The 20,071-nt window shown below is 44.5% G+C and overlaps 2 pseudogenes; both read left to right on the top strand.

The window, feature by feature from the left end:
* Nucleotides 1-653: 653 nt before the first annotated feature.
* On the top strand, nucleotides 654-5,661 carry LOC129825873 (queuosine salvage protein-like; annotated as a pseudogene).
* Nucleotides 5,662-9,942: 4,281 nt separating this feature from the next.
* On the top strand, nucleotides 9,943-18,078 carry LOC129825872 (kinesin-like protein KIF27; annotated as a pseudogene).
* Nucleotides 18,079-20,071: the final 1,993 nt, after the last annotated feature.

Raw genomic sequence — 20,071 nt, 5'->3', positions numbered from 1 at the left:
TCAAAAGTTTGGACACACCTACTCATTCCAGGGTTTTTATTTTTACTATTTTCTACATTGTAGAATAATAGCGAAGACATCAATACTATGAAATAACATATATGGAATCATGTAGTAACCAAAAAAGTGTTAAACAAATCAAAATATTTTAACAAATCAAAATATGTTATATTTGATAAAAATATTAGGCGTGTTCAAAAGTTAGATGTGTACACATTTTTTACTGGTATGCATGTAAATAAATAAAAATGCTACAATTTCTTTAAACATGTTTTCACTATGTCATTATAGGTTATTGTGTTTAGATGCGTGAGATAAAAAAGTATGTTACACAACAAAACGTGGAATAAGTCAAGGGGTATTAATAATACATTCTGAAGGCACTGTAAATGGTCCTTGAACCTTTTAATGTCTATAAACGTCAATAAAACTGTACTTGACAACAACTTCATTTGATAACTCACATATGTACCGTAATAGTATTATAGCTGCCCATCACAGAGCAGCATCCCTCAGGACACGTGAGGAATACCTGCCCTCTATAGCTAGCTAGCTACACCGTGCAAGCTAGCTGCACACACAAAAGTTGAATTTCCTTCTCGTACAATTCTCATATGACCATCAGCATTGCAAATACAAAGTCCCTGCTTTAACCCCTGCGGAAGAGCGAGGAGCTCACAGCCAGTGGATGGTAGAAGGCCAACCCCCTGGCTCCCTCCCCAACCTCCGACCACTCCCTTAACTGGGTGCTTGTCGTTGACATGATGAACTTTCTGACCCAAGCTTGAGGACCAGCAGTGTGAGGTGACCTACCGCGGGACTACCTACCGTGGTTACATGACTCTCTATGCTGCCACCACCAGAGCAATGAAAGAGGGTGAGCGTTACACCTCTCTGTTCCATGTGGGATTGCATGTTCTCCCATACACAGAGTGCTCTGTTCTGTTTGCTTGTACATTCAATGTTCAGTATCTTTAGCTTTACACTACTTTTGTTTGCAAAGGCAGGCATGATCAAACCTTGGAAGTAAACTACACTCTTCTTGCCTGTCCTAAGACGGTTCAGTCTCAACACATTTTGCAGTAACATTTCCAATGACCTATCATCCATCTGAATGCAGCTAATCAAGATGCCATGCCTTCTATAGATGTTACCAATATAAAGCCTTCCTACTTCTTCCAGATGAGTGTTGAGGAGTTGGGCCGTGTCTTGCGCTCTGATAACAACACACCTATGCTCATGCTTGAGTAGCGTCACCAGGTCCTCACAGAGGGGTCCAGCACGTGCTCCTGCAGCACAGACGAATCTTCCGGAGCTTCATAAGCCCAGCCAGTAACAACTCCTAGAAGATGGTGGAGCTCATCGTAGACAAGCTGCCCTCATACAAGGACGATGCTACATACAAGGTCATACACACAACCAGTGGCGTGTATTCATGGATGTCAAGGGAAGCCAGGCTTCCCCCAAAAATGTACCAAGAATTTTTTTTATTTGAAATTTAATTTAATTTTGTCGCTCTGTGTTTCATCATTTTCCTTCAATTCGCAAGAGGCTGAATATATCTCACCGGAGAAAGCATACGAGCGAGCGAAAAAGCACCCCTCTGTCTCAGTATGTGTAGGCCAGCTATCTGATGCTGTCTGGTCAAAAATCGTATGACATAGTAGCCGATCAGCATTGAGCTAAACTGAGTGAGCTCGACTGTGAATGGTCTTGGCGCACCAAAAAAAGTGTTAAGGGAAGCCAGTTTGGATTTGGCTTCACACCAATCACAAGCCAAACGTAATTTACAGAAAACAACGGAATTGTTGCATCTCGTTATGTCATTGTCCTCCGGTGGCTGGCTAGCTAGCTAAAATGGTCCCTTTCCTGAATTAGCCATGGATAGAGATAGGGATTTAGACTTGTGGTTTTACTTAGTTCTCTGTACTATCAAATGATTATAACGGCGATTCTGATCTAACCATAAATTCATACATTGTTGTGCCCCTGGCCTGAGAAGAGGAAAGTTCAATATGTAGCTAGATGTAGTAGGCTAATAACTAGCTGGCCTGGCGCATCGTTGCTCATGAAAGGAAGTTAGGCTAGCGAGCAGCATTTCAGCCAGGTAGACTAGGACAACAAAAACTAAAAGCGTGTACTGTATGAAAGAGTCATGAAAGAGAGGAGGATGGCATTGACATTCCTGGGCGAGTCAACATGTTTGTTTTTTTTACTTACATGCACACACACACACACACACTGATATCAGTACCATGGACAGTCATATCATATTTAGTTTTCGGTATCTTAGTTGCCACTGTATTAGACTAAGCAGAGGTGATTTGATGATGTTGAAATATTGAAGTTGAAATGGTGTTGGAATAGTGGAGGCAGCTCCTGTTTTCTTTGCGACTTGTGGTTCTAAATCAATAGTTGTTTAGTAATCCGAAAATGTCTGAAACGTTAACTTGCGTAACCATGCTGTAGGTCATGTAACTATTTGTTTGTGGACTTCACCAGACAGATGTTCCTCTCCGGATTTGTGATTAAACAAATAATTTATTCTAGCACTGTGTCTTCTGATTTTCTTGTCCTTAGGCCTATACATCACGGTGACAAGAGACGTGTCACATGTGCTCCTCTCCGGCCTCTAGGTCACCAGGCTGCTCGTTAGGGCGCACACCTGTCACCATCGTTAGGCGCATAATGACACTCACCTGGACTCCATCACCTCCTTGATTACCTGCCCTATATATGTCACTCCCTTAGTTTTTTTTCCACCAGTTGTCATTGTTCCTCTATCTGTTCCTGTCATGTCGGTACGCTGTTTGTGTTTCTGGTTTTGTTCATTTATTAATTAAATGTATTCACTCCCTGAACTTGCTTCCTGACTGTCAGCGTACATTGTTACTATATGAACTAACAGGTTATAGAGCAAACAATGCAATTATCACAACACAGGTTGTAATATGGCTTTTTTTCCTGGCTGGGCATCCTCAGTGACTTTTACCCACGCACTGCGACTGCACACAGCACAAACTCTCCAACATAAGGTATGTGTGGAAAGTGGCTATTTGAAGCACAAATTGGCCTCAAATGCAGTTGGAGTAATGTGGAAATGGTCCCCTGTGGAAGCAGGGGTTAAAATGCTTTTCAGTTACACACAATACAGTATACTATGCTATACATACATTACCTTATTGATTATACAGTGGCATATAGACATCCTACATTTGGTTAAACACCCACACTACTGGAAATCCATCTTTTAGAGCTGAAAGACTATGGCCAGAGCGTACCCATGTTACACAATGATTTATTTTTTTGTTTTAGTCAAAGTATGATATATTTGGGCTTGAAGTACCAATTCTGAACTGCCCACTTCTTGCAAATCCGTGTGAATGCGGTGTCCTTTCCTAAGACATGACATACAAATTATTTTCAGCCTAAGTTTTGTTTCAGGCATAGCCTCAGGAAGTAGAGATGCTGAGGGTGCTGCAGCACCCCCTGAAAAATCATTTAAAAAACAAGTCAAGATTTTTTTGCCAAACATTCGAAGCATCCCCAACCCACTTTCCTACGGCTATGGTTTCAAGGCTGGGTTTTATTTGAATGTTGTCTCTTTCTGCTTAGTGTCTCACACTTATCATACATGTTTGACCTGTTGCATACTTAGAAATGCGCCTACAATAGACAGACAGGGTGCCTGAGTTTTGCTCTCAAAAGGTCGGCTCAGAAGGATTGGAACATTGGCTGGACGCCCAGACTCTGTGGTGTTCTTCTCCTGGGCAGCCATTCTCTGTGCGCAAACACTTTGCTGAGAAAGGATGCACTTTTTTGAAAAAAAAACAGTGATAGTAAAAATATCCTGAGGGGGAAGTATCTCCTCAGAGCTTCTGACTAACTTGTACTGCGAAGTGCTGTTTGTAATCGCTTCGCTGGCGTGAATGAACATGCATTCATTTAAACTCGACTTTGGGGTCCTTAGTGGTAATTTCCTCAACACACCCACCAACATGGCATTGTTCATTATTCAGAAACAGCTGCAAAGTTATTCCACTTCATGACTGAGATGAGCCAAACAGCCTTGTGTCCATCTGCCTGAGCCATGGAAAAAATTCAAATAAGTGTGTTTTTGCACATCCACTTTTTTTGTTTACCAGAAAATGATCATAATCCATTGGATAATTTGTCCATTTTCAAGCTAGTCTGTAGAAAAATTATATAAATCTGACCATCTTAAAAATGGCATAATTGTGTGATATGATAGCATTGATCACTAAAGTTTTGCTTCACTACACGTTCCACTTCTTTGATTGGTGTAACATTAGCTAGAAACCAGTTAATGAAAAGGCAGCTGCGAAATAAAATTTGAGGAATTTGTAGTTAGTTACATGTCATTTGCGGCATGCATGATAATGAGCAAAGTCATTGTAGCTGTCACGCCCTGACCTCAGAGATCCTTTTTATTCTCTATTTGGTCAGGTCAGGGTGTGACGAGGGTGGGCAATCTATTTTCTATTTCTTTGTTGGCCGGGTATGGTTCCCAATCAGAGGCAGCTGTCTATCGTTGTCTCTGATTGGGGATCATACTTAGGCAGCCTTTTTCCACCTGTAGTTTGTGGGATCTTGTTTTTGGTACTGTGCTGTTTAGCCCTACTAGACGTTACGTTTAATAAATTAAAATGTACGCCTACCACGCTGCACCTTGGTCCGATCCTTCCATCGACGTACGTAACAGTAGCTTATCATTTCACTTCCCCTGTGAGAACCATAAGCATGGGCTAACTTGGCTTTGCCAGCAGCCTACCTATCGAAGGTTGCACCGTGTCCAAGACAATGTAGAAAAACTCATATCAGCCATCTTTCAATTGTTATCCATATTACTGGAGCGTCAACTTATTCTTTATAACTATTTATATGGTGGATTCACAGCCGCAATTTATGGAAGATGACAAAGCTTGAGATAACAATAGATGGCAAGGTCAAAGATAGGCCAGTAATTTCCATCTGTTGTGAAGTTTTCCCTAAATTAATGCTTATGACAAATCCAGCTCCAGAAACAGCCAGAGAGTCTGAGAATTTTTTGAATATGGTGTAGTTAACAAAACAAGCAACAGATAAGATTAGCTGGCTAGATAAGGTTTGGTTTGGAACCTGTTCAATCTTATACTTACAACTCGTGCTAAGTTAAGATATTATATTGAATGAAATCAACCAGACTCAGAGGTAAACTTCAACATGTCTTTACTCCATCACGGTCCGTGTAACCCCTCACATTCCTTTACTGACGTGACATCCTATCTCACTAAGTCACATCAATACACAACAGAACCTAAACGTGCATGTTCTCTCTAGGACAGGAAATTATGTTGAAATAGTGGTAGCAACTTCCTTTGTGGAGGATTTTCTGGTTATCATGGAGGCTAGGGGAGAGGAGGCTACTCTGCTGACTACAGCGTACAACAGGCCCTAGTCCACCTGGGGGCACGTCACTACTCAGACACCCTGACATAGACATTAAGGTTATGCGTGCATGTACTATGTGTACGTGAATCTCTTTTGACCTTCTTCTCTCAGGTGAGTTGCTCAGCTCAGGCGACAGTAGAAAGGTGGAGATTTGTGTCTGCTCTATCTGGTGTGTGGGAGGATCAAGGTGCACCTGTGGAGTCTGGTTGAAGAGCGAGATGGCCAAAGCTGCAATATCAACTCTTTATCTCTGACACAGACCCACACAGAGAAACAGCAGACAATCTAAATGTAGTTGTTTTCCTGTAAAAAAAAGTGTGAAAAATACAACAAATGGGAGAAATCCGAATAATGGAAAAACAAAAGAGAAAACGGAATTTTGAAGAAAAAATACCGAATACAAAAGACCCTACTAACGTTTTTTTGCTGTGCATGACTGCACTTTAGAGTGTCTGTCATGACTAGCTGCGTGGTTGGTGGGTAGGGGTGTGCATTTTGGGCAAGGTTGAGGTCAGGTCCAATATTGACTATGCACCCAAGAGGAAAAGAGGTTGGCCATCCTACGTTGGGGCATCCATTTAGAGTAATATAATATATATACAATTTAGCAGACACTTTGAACCAAAGCGACTTACAGTCATGCGTGAATACATTTTTACGTTTGGTAGATCCTGGGAATACCAAGATGCATGACAGGGTTATAAATGCTTTGTGAAGCCTCAATTTAATGTGATTTATAAGGCCTTTATTAAGGGGTGCTTATGTCACCCTTTACAAAGCACAGGTTTATGTCTTATTTCAGTTGAAGTCATTCAGTTGTACAACTGACTAGGTATCCCCCTTTCCCTTTCCTTTTTTATTTGACATAGTGGGTTTTGTCACGTTTGACATTGGTGGTTAAGGCACACAGTTATGCCACATTTATTAACCTTTTATAAAGCATGACATACGGTTGTAGATGATTTGTAACACATGTAGTGTTTATGAAGGCTTTATAAGCTGCACTTCATTTAACGCAGGACACAGTTTTGACTTAAATCACAAGACGTCAAAATGATTGTCTAACAATGACTGGGCTCCCGAGTGGCGCAGTGGTCTAAGGCACTGCATCTCAGTGCAAGAGGCGTCATTACAGTCCCTGGTTTGATTCTAGGCTGTATCACATCCGGCTGTGATTGGGAGTCCCATAGGGTGGCACACAATTGGCCCAGCGTCGTCCGGTTTTGGCCGTGGTAGGCCGTCATTTTAAATAATAATTTGTTGTTAACTGGCTTGCCTAGTTAAATAAATGAAAAATGTAATTCATTCAACAGCGAACTTTACAGAGCTTGAAGAATTTGGAAAATAATGGGCAAATGTTGCAAAATCCAGGTGTGCAAAGGTCTTAGAGACTTACCTAGAAAGACTCACAGCTGTAATCGCTGCCAAAGGTGCTTCTGCAAAGTTTTGATTGAGTCAGGGGTGTAAATAGCATACTTATGTAAATTAGATATTTCTGTATCTAATTTTCAATAAATTTGCACACACACAAAAAAACATGTTTTCACCTAGTCATTATGGGGTATTGTGTGTAAATGGGTGAGATTAAAAAAATTATATTTTCTCAATTTTGAATTCTGTTTGTAACGCAACAAAATGTGAAATAAGTCAACGGGTATGAATACTTTCTGAAAGCACTGTAAACATGGCCTTATATTTTTTACAGGTAATATACCACATCTTCTGTCTGAAATGGGTACGAAAGACCTAGTCATGATTCCTGCAATTTCACAGACCCTGCAACCAAAATACAGGTATCGGGTCTGTGAATCGTCTCATTGTTTAACGGCCCAATGCAGCCGATTTTATCTCAATATCAAATACTTTCTGGGTAACACCTTACTGTGATTGTTTTCAAACAAATCGTCATAAGAAAAAAAATTGCTTCTTAGCAAGAGCAATTTCTCAAGAAATAATTTTTATATGACTGTCTGGCAGTGGTCTGAGTGGCGAGGAGGAAAATGAAAATGAGCTGTTATTGACAGAGAGGTTTGGAACTTTTTCTTATTAGGTTTATTAACTAATTTATTGCTTGGGGATGTCACCAGGCAGGCCAAACACCATCCCACCAAAACAGGCTGAAATTTCAGACGGTCTTTTAAAACAGCTCCTACACTAAAAAGGCATTATTATAATTTTCACAATTTCACAGTATTATTACAACCTCATAGTGTGGAAATATACACTGCTCAAAAAAATAAAGGGAACACTTAAAAAACACAATGTAACTCCAAGTCAATCACACTTCTGTGAAATCAAACTGTCCACTTAGGAAGCAACACTGATTGACAATACATTTCACATGCTGTTGTGCAAATGGAATAGACAAAAGGTGGAAATTATAGGCAATTAGCAAGACACCCCCCAAAACAGGAGTGATTCTGCAGGTGGTGACCACAGACCACTTCTCAGTTCCTATGCTTCCTGGCTGATGTTTTGGTCACTTTTGAATGCTGGCGGTGCTCTCACTCTAGTGGTAGCATGAGACGGAGTCTACAACCCACACAAGTGGCTCAGGTAGTGCAGTTCATCCAGGATGGCACATCAATGCGAACTGTGGCAAAAAGGTTTGCTGTGTCTGTCAGCGTAGTGTCCAGAGCATGCAGTCGCTACCAGGAGACAGGCCAGTACATCAGGAGACGTGGAAGAGGCCGTAGGAGGGCAACAACCCAGCAGCAGGACCGCTACCTCCGACTTTGTGCAAGGAGGTGCACTGCCAGAGCCCTGCAAAATGACCTCCAGCAGGCCACAAATGTGCATGTGTCAGCATATGGTCTCACAAGGGGTCTGAGGATCTCATCTCGGTACCTAATGGCAGTCAGGCTACCTCTGGCGAGCACATGGAGGGCTGTGCGGCCCCACAAAGAAATGCCACCCCACACCATGACTGACCCATCGCCAAACCGGTCATGCTGGAGGATGTTGCAGGCAGCAGAACGTTCTCCACGGCGTCTCCAGACTCTGTCACGTCTGTCACATGTGCTCATGTGCTCAGTGTGAACCTGCTTTCATCTGTGAAGAGTACAGGGCGCCAGTGGCGAATTTGCCAATCTTGGTGTTCTCTGGCAAATGCCAAACGTCTTACACGGTGTTGGGCTGTAAGCACAACCCCCACCTGTGGACGTCGGGCCCTCATACCACCCTCATGGAGTCTGTTTCTGACCGTTTGAGCAGACACATGCACATTTGTGGCCTGCTGGAGGTCATTTTGCAGGGTGCTGGCAGTGCACCTCCTTGCACAAAGTCGGAGGTAGCGGTCCTGCTGCTGGGTTGTTGCCCTCCTACGGCCTCCTCCACGTCTCCTGATGTACTGGCCTGTCTCCTGGTAGCGCCTGCATGCTCTGGACACTACGCTGACAGACACAGCAAACCTTTTTGCCACAGTTCGCATTGATGTGCCATCCTGGATGAACTGCACTACCTGAGCCACTTGTGTGGGTTGTAGACTCCGTCTCATGCTACCACTAGAGTGAGAGCACCGCCCGCATTCAAAAGTGACCAAAACATCAGCCAGGAAGCATAGGAACTGAGAAGTGGTCTGTGGTCACCACCTGCAGAATCACTCCTGTTTTGGGGGGTGTCTTGCTAATTGCCTATAATTTCCACCTTTTGTCTATTCCATTTGCACAACAGCATGTGAAATGTATTGTCAATCAGTGTTGCTTCCTAAGTGGACAGTTTGATTTCACAGAAGTGTGATTGACTTGGAGTTACATTGTGTTGTTTAAGTGTTCCCTTTATTTCTTTGAGCAGTGTATATAAAACACAGGAAAGTCACGTTTTTGACTGCACTGGACCTTTAATACCTTCCTAATTTGCAAACAGACCCCATGGTTTAACAACACCTCCTAATTTGCCAGTTACCCACTGATATGTATAAAAGGGGTATACCTGCAAGAAACTATTAAAATAATGGCTGTTTGGAAGGGGGTTGCCTTATATTTTCTATCGGTAATACCGGTGTCTGAATTGTGTATTTGATTCCTTAGAATTTGCCTGCAGTGGCATAACCATGCCGTAAGGCGGCGCTGTAGCATCAGAATGTGTCTTTTACAGCGAATCTCTTTTCTTGGATAGAAAAGCACGAGCTTTCCTTGATTTATCGGTGAAATCCATGGCAACTAGAGATAGACAACACAAGTAGTCAGACTACAAGTAACAACAATGGAGATGGACGATACGATAATGGAGGGGTCTGAGTGGGAGGGGCAACCTGAAAATGGGGTTGTGATGTCACCATGGAAGGCTTAAACTCCATCCATACAAAACAGGCAGAGATTTCAGGTGCTTTTCAAACAGCTCTTACACTAAAAGGGCATTGTCATTATTTTCACGATTTCACAGTATTATTCCAACATCATAGTGTGGAAATATATATAAAACATAGGTCAAATCTAGTTTTGACGTCACTGGGCCTTTAAAAGTGTGAGCCCAATTGTACTCTTTGACATCATGCAGACGCCAAGTGCATTGAGGGATGATGATGTTCTGACATGAATCCTTGAATAATCTATCTACTATGATTCTACCCTGAACTGTCATTTGAGGCAAATGCAGAGAATTTTATGATTATGCAATTATACGATTATATTATCATCAGACAACTCTGCTTTTGTGTTTTCACCAAGGACGTTGCTCTCTCTCTCTGTACTTGTACCCTTGTTAGCATCTCTGCCGGAGGAGAGTGGGATCATTGGTCGGGTTGCAGCAGATCTGTTTGTGCTCCTGGTGGAGAGGAGGGCTGCGGATGCCAGGGCTGCGGTAGACGTTAGAGTGTCCTACATGGAACTGTACCAGGAGGAGCTCAGGGACCTGCTGGAGGTCCAGACTGGAAACAAGGAGCTGCACATCAGAGAGGATGACAGGGGCAACACTGGTTACTCACTCTGTCTGTGCTAGGGTGTGTGTGACGTGTCAAGTGTGTGTTTAACCCCCTAAGGCCGATGTCCGCGCCCCATAACAATCTGTCAGTTTGCATGGGATGTGTCTCAATCCACTGCATCTGCCTATGTCGTACTTCCGCATCTCTGGTGAAAGGTGACAGAGCTAGAGCGTGGTTTGTCAGACCATAAGACATCCCGAAAATCGGTCTTCTTACAAAATCATCTGTATCCTCCGAACGGTTTGGCCTACAAACTATGGAAAGATGAGACTCTCAAGAACACGAGGGTGTTCTCCGGTTTCCTCTACGCCCTCCACAAGTGTCAGGAGACTCGTCTGAAGTCGGTACAACCAGTCTGACATCTTCTGTCTGTAGTGTCCGAACTGTTAGGGCTAAACACTAATATGACCCCTCTGTACAAAGGTGAGACTCTCACACACATGCTTTGCTCTAGGACGCCCACAGGCCTCACAGGACTCGTCTGAAGGTCCCCCCGGTACCAGTTGAAAAAATGAATGGAAGTACAGTGCATTCGGAAAGTATTCAGACCCCTTGACTTTTCCACATTTTGTTACTTTACAGCCTTATTCTAAAATTGATTAAAGAATTTCCCCCCCTCATCAATCTACAGACAATACCCCATAATGAATGACAAAGAAAAAACATTTCTAAAAACCTGTTTTTGCTTTGTCATTATGGGGTATTGTGTGTAGATTGATGAGGGGAAAAAACAATTTAATCATTTTTAGAATAAGGCTGTAATGTAACAAATGGGGGAAAAGTCAAGGGGTCTGAATACTTTCCGAATGCACTGTATGGAATCTGACTGTAGTGTGTGGGTTTGTTTCAGTGGTAGTTGTGGCAAGAGAAACGGTGATTACCTCGGCTGAGGAGTTGCTGAGCGTCCTGGAGGCTGGCAATGCCTTGAGGCACACTGGCCCCACTCAGATGAACCAGTGCTCCAGCCGCTCTCACGCTATCGTTACCCTACAGCTAACGCAGCATCACCACGACAATGGCTCCCTCCGCTCCTCTAAACTCCACCTGGTGGATCTGTCTGGGTCAGAGCGGGCTGCACGCACCGGGAACACAGGCCTGCGCCTCAAAGAGTCTGTCCACATCAACACCGGCCTGCTGGCGTTGGGCAATGTCATCCGCGCACTCTCCAACCCCCATCGCCGCCACAACCATGTGCCGTACCGTGACGCCAAGATCACACGCATCCTCCGGGACTCACTGGGCGGCTCCGCCCACACACTGATGGTGGCCTGCGTCAGCCCTTCCCACCACAGTGTCGCAGAGACGCTGAGTGTGCTTCAGTTTGCCTCACGGGCACGCTACGTGAAGAACCAGCCTGCGTTGTGTCCTGCCAGGGCGTGTCCGGGCTGGCAGCCTGGAGAGGCTCGTGTGGGGGAGCTGGAGCAGGAGGTCCAGACTCTGAGAGAGGCACTGAGAGAGAAGGATAAGACAGGGAGAGGGATTGCTTTGAGTGACAGCACCAAACAGGCCACTCAGGAGGAGCGTGATGACAGGGGGGCGGCTCTAGTGGAGGAGTCCCAGTACTGCTGCCTTGCACAGGATGCTGCCTTCCTATTGGAGGAGCTCCAGAGTTCCACCCGGAGTCCTGCTCTGTAGCAGCGTTTGCAGGAATGGCTGGAGAGACACAGGGAGCTTAGCCACTCTGGCCACACTGACTATAGACAACCTGTGGGGGGTGCAGGGGATGAGTCTCAACAGATCACCATCCTCCAGCTCAGACGTGAGCTCAAGAACTGCCAGGTAGTGTGTATAGTGGGCTCTGTTTCTCAGCTTTGTTTGCTCAATATAATCTGTTTACAAATGATATTCTAAACATAGGTATAAATTGTATTTGTCTCTCTTTTTCTCCCCCCCCCCAACTCTATTTTACTCAGTCTCTCTCCCAATCTCCCTCCTTCCATCAGGATACTCTGGCTATAGACAAGCAGGTGTTTGACCTGAGGGAATCTGAGCTGGAGCAGGTGCAGAGGCAGGTGCAGACACTGCTACAGGAGAAACAGACACACCTCCAGTCCTGACAGGAGGAGAGGGAGCACAGACGCATTCAGGTAAAGAGAGAGAGAGGATAGCGAGAAATTGAGATACAAAGATTGAATGGGGCATTTCTACAGTGGTTGATGACTGATGTTTTTTCGTTGGTTGGGCGTGCAGAAGGAGCAGCTGGTGGAACAGCAGCTGTTGATAGATCGTCTCTGTGGTGACCTCCTGACCTTCAGGATGGGATCCTTTAGACCCTCGCTGGACACTGGGGCTTCTGGGAAGTCAGCGAGGAGACCTCACAGTGTTCCCATGATCAGCCAAGGCCATGGTTGTACGAGGAAGGTACGTGTCCAGAGCGCGTGTGTGCGTGTGCGTGTGTGTGTGTGTGTGTGTAGGGCTGTGGCGGTCACAAAATATTGTCAGCCGGTGATTGTCAAGCAAATATCTGTCAGTCTCCGGTAATTGACCGTTAATTAACATAAACACATTTAGCATCTCCTGGCTTCCACACATAGCCTACAAGCCATTTTAAGAAGTCTAATACATCCATGTAATATAGCCTACACCTTCACAATAAATGTATTATTTATTTTAGACAGGTCTAAAGAAGCATGATATGAAGAAACTGTAGTCTATTTCAGAAGAAAGTAATAGTACAGTATACTCTGAGTTGTTCTGATGTGGCTATGCCAAATGGCTGTGGGCTACACTTGTTCATTTAGCAGACAAGATTTGCTTATAACTCCGTGGCATTATTTTACATTGTTTTATAGTATGAAGAATACAATTGAACAAAGCTGAATAAAATATAAATATTTTCTCCAAAGGATTTGAGGGAGTGCATTCGGCTATTCAGTGTTAAGCGGTTAACAAAGAATTAGATAATCCTATATGCTTAGTTTAGAGTTAATGTAACTTTAGTTGTTCTACAAACATTGGGCTATATGTTTTGATTTTTAATACATTATAAGGCTGCATGATGCGACTAATGAGGATTTGAAAAAATTACTATATTTACTTTTCATCAGCCAACAAGATGAGAAGGCCTAACGAACAGCAATAACACTAGCCTATGTCAGTCTACTATCCCCCAAAGTACAAAAGTCGACCTCTTCTATTCTGTGCGAGAAATAAATATTCTAAACATAGTCTGGGACAGTTGTGGGATGCAATAGATCCCAAATGAATACAACCGCTAGCATCAAAACCTCTTTTTTATGCAATGTGGCTGTCGCAACAGATCAGAACATTTAGCTTAAAGTGGTGAATAACTATTAGGTTATTTCTTCACATTATAAGGGCAGCAATGCGCACACGGCAGTAGGCAATAAGCATGATTGTTCCATTACTGGAACACACCCTTATCAAAAGTGACCGCAAATACAATTATGCGTGTAATGCTTTTATTATAAAGGTGCATTTTTATGGTGAAAACTATGTTCCCCAAACTTGAACCTCACGCGTTGCTTATATCTGCCAGTTAGGCTCTACACCCCTTGTAAAGTGGATTGATGTGCTTCATTTTAAGAAGTTATTTGGCCACTTTTTAGTTGTGATACAAACCTCAAACATATAGGCCTATGGGCTAGGCTGCATGAGGGTTGCGGCTATGATTTGAAAAAGTTGTTTCTTACGCTGCCCATCATTCACAAGTGATAATGTATAATTCACAAGTGATGGGCTAATATTGTCACCCATCAGACTATTCTTGATTTAATCTCGTCTTTACATATACTAAATAATATATGTGTGACATTTGTTTTGATTTAGAATGGACCATTATCATGCACCTGTATCGAAACAGGGGCAGCAGGAAAAAATACATGTCATCTATGCACTTAAATAGCGAAGGGAGGATGCTTTTTTCCGTGGTTTATTTTCATGCCAGCCAGGTAGGCTATACTGCTGTTGTAAAGAGAAGCAATGTGCTTAATATTAGTTAAGTTGAGTAATAAATATAGTAGGTCTAGCCTATAGAAAGCTGATGGGAACCTCCTCTTTTTATTAGAGGCCATCACTCTGTTTTCTCAATTGCATAGCCTATAGAAATATTGTGAAACATGAGCTCATGGGGTCTCATTAAGTGTTTGATTTAGATTTCAGAATACATTTGCATTGATGTCAAAGTGATTAGAGGGACAATAGAGTGCTGAGTACCAGGCAGTTAGCAAGTTTTGTAGGCCACTAATGACCAGCAGCAGCATCAGAGTTTGGAGAAACCTAATTACTGTGACTAAATGGTAATTTGACTGCCTTCATGATTCGTGACCGCCGGTGTGGCGGTATGTGAGCAACAATGGAGTTTCTGTTTGTGTGTTTCTTATGTAGATCCATACTAGTCCTCCGGCCTGTTCGTTGGAGAGGGTGATGGCTGCCTTTAAGACCCGCAGTCAGCTGCTGCTGGCTCAGATAGAGAAGAGAGATGAGGTCCTCTGCCCTCAAAAAACACTGAAGGAAAGGAGGGAAGACGAGGAAGAGGAGGGGGGAGAAAGGGATTGAGGTGAGCGAGACTGTAGTACTGTAACATCCTGCTTCAGAGCTATGTAATTGTTCTGCTTGCTCAAGACAGACTACTTCTTTAATCAGATGGATATATTGCAGGCGCTCTATGAACCGCACATTGACAAGCAGACAGAATCCAGCCTGCTTAGGCCGGAACCAGGCACAAAATACTAGTTTGGACCAGATTCAGAACGGGCTCCAGTTACTTCAACCGTCAGAATGCCCTACAGGTAAATACAGTTTTTACTACATTATGAGTCTTAGGTGGAATATTTCCTGTAATTTATGTTTCATTGCCAAGACCGGCCTGTGCCTTCTGTAAGGTGCAAGGAGCGCAGAGAGAGGCGGAGTCAGATGGTGACCCTGCTGCGCCTAAAGAAGGCGGAGACACAGAGCAGGGTTAGCCTGCAGACCAGTGGCTCCAGTAATCTGCACACGAACAAGGTCAGTGCTAACAATATAGCATTCAAAGAACACTTATAGAGCATTAAACACTCATAGAGCATTAAACACTCAGAGCATTAAACACTCAGAGCATTAAACACTCATAGAGCATTAAACACTCAGAGCATTAAACACTCAGAGCATTAAACACTCAGAGCATTAAACACTCATAGAGCATTAAACACTCAGAGCATTAAACACTCAGAGCATTAAACACTCAGAGCATTAAACACTCAGAGCATTAAACACTCAGAGCATTAAACACTCAGAGCATTAAACACTCATAGAGCATTAAACACTCATAGAGCATGTATACAGACCTCCTACAGCATTTATACAGACCTCATAGAGCATTTATACAGACCTCATAGAGCATTCATAGAGCACTCAGAGTATTCATATAGTATTCATAAAGCTCTCAGAGCATTCATAGAGCATTCATACATCACTCAGAGTGTTCCTAGAGCATTTATACAGCACTAATAGAGTATTGAAGGAGCATTAATACAGAACTCCTGTTGACCTTTCGGACGGTCAGTCTTTGCATCCATATAGCCCCATCTGTGAATGTGGTTACATTTCTCCAGTCGCATCCTTTAGCCTCATAGCAAACCAAGTGGTGGGGCTGCCATTTTGTTGTCTTTCATTAAAGAGAATACATCCTGTAAACAGCATCCTGTGTTGTAGGACCTGAGGACAGACAACAAGGCTGTCTTTCAAAATGGAGACTCTAAAGAATCAGAGGAAAAGGTAGAATGACGTTCCACAATTAAAAGTGTGGCCACATTACATTGGCAAAGGATCACAGGTTTGAGGTGCCCCTCCCTGCAGGATGAGTTTGTTATGGAAATTCCTTAGATCTCATTTGGATATTCAACATAGTTGAAAATAAGCAAACCGTGTGTGTGTTTTGACGTGTTGATGTGTTCGTTTTTCCCCTGTACGATGCCCAGCATTCTGAGAGACGTGTGTGGCTGGAACACGAGGAGGAGCGTGCAATGCATAGGAGGAGGGGCCTGCAGGAGCTGGAGCTGAGGTGCAGAGAAGAGGTGCTGCAGCACCGAGAGGCCGGTGTCCAGGAGAGGAACCAGCTGCAGATCAAGAGGCTTCGCTCCAGCCAGGTAAACACAGAGCGGGGCTTAGAAATCCAAAGTATTGACGTATGAAAAAAAATAAGAACCGTACATTTTGTGTGTGTGTAAGTTACGGCATTCCAATGTTGTTATCTGCAATTGAAAGTGCGTGTGCGTACGTTCACGTGTGTTCCTCAGACTCTGAGTCAGGACTTGCTGCGCGTGTCGGCCCGTCTGGGAGATCTGGATGAGGAGCTTGAGGAGAGAGGAAGGGTAGAGAGGCGACTGTCCTCCTCTGCAGCAGGGCTGTGTGGAGTGTCCATGGAGGAGCTGCTGAAGGAGAGAGAGAGCCTGCATCGGAGGAGGGACACGCTGGACACGCAGCTGAGGGACGGCAGGGTGCTCACGCCAGAGGTGAGCTCCTTAGCGTTGCCTATTTTCCTTCAGCCTGGATGTCACTCTGACTACAGGGGGCTGATGTGGAAATACATGGTGTGTGTGTGTGTGTGTGTGTGTATAGGAGGAGCATGCACTGCTGCAGTCGGAGGAGGTCTTGGAGGCTCTGGATGCTGCAGTAGAGTTTAAGAACTATTCCATCCAGGAGAGAAAGAGAGACCTCGGGGACACGTCGGGGACCTCGGGGGAACTCCGCCCACGGAGACGACCACAATGACGTCATGAGGGCACAGAGAGCTGTCACTTCCAGAGGCCTCAGCACTGTTGGTCAAATACTTCAACCAGGTCAGTCCCAACACACACACTGGGCTGGGGGGCTGGGATTTAGATTAAGGGGTCGAAAAGAGTTTGGGGCAGAATTGAAACTGGAAAAGGGTTTGGGACAGAAGTGGGACTGGTTTAAAAGCTCTCCATAGGCAAACATAAAAGAGATGGTTCACTGCACTACTAACCTTCCATTACCCTCCTGCTAAACTACCAGTCAATAACTGAGCGGATAGTTCAAAGCGTTCCCTTGGCCCCTCCAGGTGCTGTGTCTGCGGGAGTTGGAGCGGCGGCTGCAGCTGCACTGTGAGGAGCTGCAGCTGCAGTGGAGAGCAGGAGGAGGTGACCAGGGAGATGGAGGCAGCTCTACAGCGCCTCACTCTGGACACAGACCTCCGGCTCACTGAGCAGCATCAAGAGCACCAGCACAACATACAGATACTAATGCAGCAGCTCCAAGGTCAAGTTGTACGCGTCAATGTGATTAATGTTTATGAGTGGGGTATTCCTGCCCCTTCGTTGTGTTGGTCTGTTTTACAGTATTCTCACTGCTCGTTTTGTCCTCGTGTGTAGAGGGTGGCTCAGGGGACAGTGGACAGGCGGTCCAGGCTAGGCTGCAGCAGCTGGAGAGAGACCTGTCACAGCTAGTCACCGACTCCCTCCGCCCCCAGGCTCCAGACCTGCAGACCCAGGGCAGGAAGGCGGCCAGCGACGGAGCATTGGACAGCCCCAGCCAGCAGATTCCGAGTGGAGCTGGCCCCGGTCCGTCTGTCCCGTAGAGAGCTGAGGCAGATCTCACCCTCTGCCTTCTGCAGCACTAGGAGGCACTCTACCCTGAGGGCCAGCAGAGGCTCATTCCAGGAAGACTCCATCGTAGTGCCCTGAAACACTGACCACGAGGCTCCAGCACACACTGACCACTTCTTTCCTTCGTCCACACTAATCTAGAAGAACAGGTTAGTTGAAACTAAGGGCTCTTTTCAATCAGAGCCGCTTTAGCCGACATCCACATAGTGGTTGTTTTGGAAGAGGTGGAACTGCGTTAGAGCTGTCAAATCCAAAAGTGGCTCATTGCCAAAGCTGGACATTGCCATTAGCTGCACGGAGTCACATTAAGTCATCTCATGCAGCCACGTTGAAACAGCGTAATGTGAGATGTAATCTACACCTCCATTAGGATGATAGAAATCCTCATTATTTAGTTGAATGATTTCAATTTGAGTAATTACAATGTATAGACAAAAGTATGTGGACACCCCTTAGAATTAGTGGATTCGGCTATTTCAGCCACACCCGTTGCTGACAGGTGTATACAATCGACCACACCGGCATGCAATCTCCATAGACAAATATTGGCAGTAGAATGGCCGTACTGAAAAGCTCAGTGACTTTCAACATGGCACCGTCATAGGATGCCACCTTTCCAACAAGTCAGTTGGTCAAATTTCTGCCCTGATAGAGCTGCCCCGGTCACCTGTAAGTGCTGTTATTGTGAAGTGGAAACGTTTATGAGCAACAACTGCTCAGCCGCGAAGTGGTAGGCCACACAAACTCACAGAACGGGACCGCCGAATGCTAAAGTGCATAGCAACACTCACTACCGGTTACAAACTGCCTCAGGAAGCAACGTCAGCACAAGAACTGTTCGTCGGGAGCTTCATGAAATGGGTTTCCATGGCTGAGCAGCTGCGCACAAGCCTAAAATCACTATGCGCAATGCCAAGCGTCGGCTGGAGTGGTGTAAAGCTTACCCTCATTGGACTCTGGAGCAATGTAAACAAGTTCTCTGGAGTGACGAATCCCACTTCACCATTTGGCGGATGCCAGGGGAACAGTTCCTGCCCCAATGCATAGTGCCAACTATAAAGTTTGGTGGAGGAGGAATAATAGTGTTGGAAAATGTTAACGCTACAGCATACAATGACATTCTAGATGATTCTGTGCTTCCAACTTTGTGGCAACAGTTTGGGGAAGGCCCTTTCCTGTTTCAGCATGACAAGGCGAGGTCCATACAGAAATAGTTTGTCAAGATCGATGTTGAAGAACTTGACTGGCCTGCACAGAGTCCAGACCTCTACCCCATTGAACACCTTTGAGGTGAATTGAAACGCCGACTGCGAGCCAGGCCTAACCCCAACATCAGTGCCCGACCTCACTAATGCTCGTGGCTAAATTGAAGGAAATCCCTGCAGCAAGTCCCTGTTACAGCAGCAAAGTGGGGACCAACTCCATATCAATGGCCTTGATTTTGGAATGAGATGTTCGACGAGCAGGTGTCCACATACTTTTGGTCATGTAGTGTATTTCTATGTAGCCTACTCTTAACCGAGTGGGGCGGGTGTGGCTTCGTGACAATGATCGCAAGAGCAGCTGCTCACCGATTTGACGGCTCCGATGCAGTTACATCTCTGCTATCACCGGTGAATGCTTGATTTGATTGAATCTAGGCCCAAGTCAAATAGGACTCCTCTATTTGTTGTTCTCACTTATGCAGTGCGATTCAGATCAATCTGGATGAAGAAGAGGCTGCAAGGAATGGAAGCCACTAACTGTGAAACTATTGAGACGCACGTAGACTGATCCAAATCGCAGAGTGAAAGCCCTGTTCACTTTGCAGCACTTAAAGCAGACGGAATAGCACTTCAAACTGTAGACTCATCACTTACTCTGAGACCAGATGAGCACACAGCTAAATTATATCACAATCATGTGTATTATCAATAAGTTGTTTAAATCATTTCCTTTTTTTTTTTTTTTACTTTTAAAGATGATTTTAAATCATTTGTTTTTTTTGCCTTTGTTTACAGTGTGTTTTATACAGTAGTGTGTTTGCAGTGTTTTAGAACTTCAGGCCACTCGATAACCCTAATCAAGCCATTGGTCCATTCGTGCAATAAAATGTACCTTCCCCTGCTTCCGTAGGTGTGGTTTGGTTATTTTA

The sequence above is a fragment of the Salvelinus fontinalis genome, chromosome 28 (genome assembly GCF_029448725.1).
Source record: "Salvelinus fontinalis isolate EN_2023a chromosome 28, ASM2944872v1, whole genome shotgun sequence".
Taxonomy (NCBI): domain Eukaryota; kingdom Metazoa; phylum Chordata; class Actinopteri; order Salmoniformes; family Salmonidae; genus Salvelinus; species Salvelinus fontinalis.
The sequence above is the reverse complement of the archived record's forward strand: the minus strand, read 5'-3'. Positions and strand labels throughout refer to the sequence as shown.